The 5,006-nt window shown below is 46.7% G+C and overlaps 1 pseudogene; it reads right to left on the minus strand.

Moving 5' to 3' along the window:
• Positions 1-2,861: 2,861 nt before the first annotated feature.
• On the minus strand, positions 2,862-3,976 carry LOC102840386 (annotated as a pseudogene).
• Between the last annotated feature and the right edge of the window lie 1,030 nt (positions 3,977-5,006).

Genomic DNA, 5,006 nt, shown 5'->3' on the forward strand with positions numbered 1-5,006 from the left:
CTAAAATCCTTGACTGCCTTATGAATATTAGTTTCCCTTGCCTACTATTGTAAAATAGAATGTTGGGAAACATGATTAGAGAAAACTTGTAAGCCTGCCTTCAGCCTATAACTGATTGGAATACCTAAAAGGGTTCTACAACTTGCCCAGTGAAATAGGCCCCATGCAAAGCCTATAAAAAGAACACTGCATTTTCAGTGTAACTCTGCTCCTTACCACTGGTGTGACCTGGGGCAAGTCATTCAACCTCCCTGAGCCTTGGCCTTCATTTGTAAAATGTGGTGAATGATCCTGTTTTGACCAACAGGTGTTTAACCAGTAGTGGCTGTTTTAACTTGGGCCCATGGACCCCTTAGAGGCATGCTTCAGGGGATCTGTGTATGTTGTGAAAGTGGGTGGGGGGGTAGGTTCAGCCTGTGCCTCTAATCACCTTGGCCAGCCTGATTATACCTGTCCCTGATTCTTAGTTTCTCAGTTCAGAGCCAAGCAGTGAAAGTACAGACAGCTACCTCCTTCATCTTTATCAATACACCCCTGTTTCCAGACGGGTGAACTGAGGCAGGTTGAGATGTTCTTGAAGTTCCTACTAACTCTAGCCAATTCTTATTCTGCAGAGATCGTTGGCTCTCTGCTGATGGAGGCTTATAGGTGAGATGCCCTGGACCCTGTGACACCTGCTGTGGAAGTCATCTGTGGTTTGCGACTGACTCTGTGACATTGTTGGTACGTCCTCTGTGCACAAATGTTGTCTGGGTGCAATGTCAGATTTCTGACCGTGAACCCATAGGGAGGAAGAGGGGACGGCTCTCCACATATGTTAGAATCTGAGAGGTTTTTAGGTCTAGCCTAGATTTCCATTTTGCCAGTATGACTTTGGACACAGGATTTCAGCTGTCTGTGTGGAGTCTCCCCATGTGAAAATGAAAGGGAGGGATGTTGTGGTCCTGCCCTGTTGGACCTTTCAGTCATAGCTGATACACTGAAGCCCAGCAGCTTGGCCCGCCCTGAGCTGCCTGCGTATTTTCCTATGAAGAATCATTCTTCATGCTTCTTGTGGCTGGTTTAAAAGCATTTTAGCTGTGGGACTTTGGACAAGCCCATTGATCTGCCTGCATCATGGAGTTGTTGTATAGGGTGGGCATGATTTTGACTGCCCTGCCTGTTTCATTGGTTCAGAGGGTGGGTGGTGGGGTCACCTGTAAAGTGTGGTGCATGTATGCAGGGTCACTTTGTTGTTGTTGTTAAGTGCCATTGAATCAGTTCCGACCCATAGCGACCCTGTATAGGATTCCAAGAATAGCTGGTGTGCTTGAACCGCTGATCTTGCAGTTCAAAGGACTTTGCAGTCTGGTAATTTCGATAGGTTTTTTAGAAGGACACAGGATGACTGTGGAGGCTTAGTGTAAATAAGTCTGTGTTGTTGTTAAGTGCTGTTGAGTTTGCTCCGACCCATAGCAACCCTGTATTGGGTTTCCGAGGAGCAGCTGGTGAGCTTGAACCACCGACCTTGCAGTTCAAACAGCTTTGCAGTCTGAAGCATTAACCACAGCACCTGAAAATTCCATTGGTGAAAAGTCCAGGAAAGCTGTGTTGAGGAATTTTTCCCATCCCGACAATGCATCTGCTCATTCTTCAAGGTAGGCAAGGGCTGTTCTATGTCTTGATGAGAAACCATATCTTATCTACCCTACAACCCTGTTCTTAACCCGTCAGTTTTATTTCTGTTCCCCAAACCCAAACAGCATTGAAGAGGAACACGATTTAAGCACCTAGAGGATGCCCAAACTGTGTTTTGCTGTGGTGTAAATTGAAGGGCACAGAATTCTCCAGGAAAGGATTAGAGAGATTGAAACATTGTCTTCAGAAGTATATAGACCTAGATGGAGATATGTAGAGAAGCTCTGGTAGCGAAGTGGTTACGAATCGGGCTGCTATCCTCAGGGTCAGCAGTTTGAAACTACCAGCTGCTCCACTGGAGAAAGATGAGGCTTTCTGCTCTCCAGAACCCTGTACAGGGTCACTATGAATCAGAACCGACTCCATAGCACATCACCACCACCACCATACATATATGTATATATATATATATATAAACTTTTTATTGTGAATTGAGTGAAGGTTTGCAGATCACATACTTGGCTTCATTATGTGGTTGAAATCTCCTCCATGTACCAACAGTTAACCGTCTTTACCTCTATTCACTTTAACTATTACATTCTTCCCTGAGTCTCCCTCTATTTTAATCTTTTCTTTGCTAACCTCCCTTTTGTAGATTGCCTGCCCTGTCACTCATGTTACTAGTTCATGAATAAGTTTCCCTTTTCTTAATTTTTTATAACACTGGTCTCATACAATATTTGTCCTTTTATAATTGACAAATTTCACTCAGCATAATGTCTTCCAGGTTCATCCATGTTGTAAGGTGTTTAGAAAATTCATCTTTATTCTTCAGTGTTGTGTAATATTCTCTTGTGTGTATGTTCCAAAGTTTGTTTAAGCATTCTTCTGTTGGTGGGCACTTAGGCTCTTTCTGTCTTTTTGATGTGTCTCTTGTAGGCAGCCTATTGACAGATCCTGTTTTCTTCTCCATTCTGATCTGACATGACTGGTGCATTTAATCTATTTACATTCAGTACAACTATTTTTTTTTTGTAGACCTTTATTTCTCTGTGAAAAAGGGGGGAAAAAAAGAAGAAAATAAAACAACACAGCTGATACAAAAAAAAAATCACTGAGGGGGGAGGAAGGGAGAGAGGGAGGTGGGGAAGTCGCCGAGGGAGGGGCCCTCGACCTAGCATCAGGAGCCGGTGAGCCAGTGATGTCTGGAGCTGGAAGGGTCCCCACCTCTCAGGGCTGACGGCCTATCCTGCCTCCTGCTCCCCCAGGCCCCTGGGAGGTGGAAAGGTAGGCAACGTCCCAGGCTGGGGGCGGGGCTGGCGAACTGTGCTGTGGGAAGGGGCCTGGAGTCAGACCATGTACAGGAAGTGGCAGCCAAAGACCCTAACTGCCTCCCGTAGGGAGAGGCGCTGGGGAGTGGACACTGGAGGCCAATGATCACGTTTTCCCACAGAACTCTGACCTTGTGGGAGGCGACGGCCCTCACCTCGCCCTCACAGTCCTTCATCAGGTTCTGGAAGGCGGGAACCAGGTCTGTCCTGGTGATTTCAGGCCCCACCGCTTTCTGGAGCTCTGTGAACTTGTCAGCCACCATACAGAGGACGTGCCAGGACTTGTCCTCAGCAGCCTGGAGCAATGTGGGTATCACCAGGGCCTCCAGGTCCTCCTGGGGCAGGAGCCGGGCAATGTTCACACACGCCTCCACCGCCAGCAGCCACACTGAGTCCTGCTCGTCAGAGGCTTGGTTGGAGAACATGGGGAATGATCTCGTTCTTGACATAGTCCAGCTCCAGCACCTTAGCGAACTCCCCCAGCTTGGAGGCTGCGGTCCACTGCACCATGGGGTTGTCATCTGAGCACAAGTTCCGGAAGTGCTGTCGAAGTTCCGCCTTGACTGCAGGGGACCCTGGGGGTAACAGACAGAGAAGAGGCCACAGGCTGAGGTTTGGGAGGTGAACCAAATCTCCACCGGCCAGCCACTTCACCAGCGACATGAATTGGGCCTTAATGTCGGAGGGCGAGTGCTGGTGCGAGATGACCCGCAAGTACTCCGCGACTTTGTCTTGTACCACCGTCTCCTCCACCATGGCCAGCGACTCCAGGGGCGGCAGCAGACGGTGCATGAACTCTGGGTCTCCCACCAAGGCGGTGAAGGTCCCCAGCTGTTCCGCCAAAGCCAAGAGGACCTCATCCTCATCGTAGATGGTATCTGTAAGGAACGGCAAGAGCTTGCTGTGGCCCTTTCGACACCAAGGGCCAAGGCGATGGTGGAAAGCTTCTTGATGCTGTTGAGGCGAAGCTGAACGTCTATGAGCACCACAATACCACAGAGCGAGTCGTCGCCGTCGGCCGCCGCCATCTTGGCTCCGTCCTCAGTACAATTATTGATAGGTATGAATTTATTGCTGTCATTTTGTGTGTATTTTTGTGTGTGTGAGGTGCTGCTAGTTTCTTTGTACCACATAATTTTCTACGCTGGGTTAATTTGGTTTGTGGGTTTTCTTTCTTTCTTTCTTTTTTTTTTTTAAAGGTTTTTATTGTGGATTGAGTAAAAGCCTACAGGGCAGACCATCATTTTTACATTCAACAAATCATACACCTTGTTTCATTACTATGATTACAATCCACTCCATGTATCACAAGTTAACAGTGTTTCTCTCTATTCACTTTAACTTTTTTGAAAAAATAAACAAAACAAAACAAAAACCCCCACTCAGGCATATATAATAATTTACACCTCCAAAGGGCACATTTTGCAAATCTGCCTCCTGGCCACTGGCTTATAGACCCTCTCTTCCCGTGAATCTGGAGCCCTCAGCTATTCCTCTCTCCGTGTCCCCATTTCTGCCTCTGTCTCTGGAGTCACTGCTTCTCTGGATAAGGTCCCGCTTCTGCTTGTGCTCTTCTCCCTTGATGGTCCTGGGGTCCTCTGTTTTTGTACTGTAGGATTAACCAAACCCCTGTGTTGTGTTTTTTTAATGTTTATTGTGGATTATGTGATAGTTTACATGGGAGAACATTAGTTTTACATTCATCCTATCGTATACCGTTTCAACACTCCCCTGTTTTTGTTACAGAACTTCTACCTTTACAATTGTGACAGTCGCAATTAGCCATGATAACAGTTATTCACTATTGAATCATATAAATCTTATCCCCATCTCTTTTCAGCAGACCCATCAAGACAAGATGAAAACTATATTCAGTGGGGACTATTCTCCCCCCACCCACCCCCCACTCTTAAACTAAAACTTCCTCTTGAAACCTTGTAAGCCAGTATTTCGTGCCTTTATCGCCCTCTCATTTTAGGTTAGCCAATGTCTAAGTTGCCCATCCCTATCTACCTTGTGTACAGTGCGGATAGCATTGATACTTGATGTGAAGACTTC

This window comes from Chrysochloris asiatica, unplaced genomic scaffold (assembly GCF_000296735.1).
Source record: "Chrysochloris asiatica unplaced genomic scaffold, ChrAsi1.0 scaffold00016, whole genome shotgun sequence".
NCBI classification, from domain to species: Eukaryota; Metazoa; Chordata; class Mammalia; order Afrosoricida; family Chrysochloridae; genus Chrysochloris; species Chrysochloris asiatica.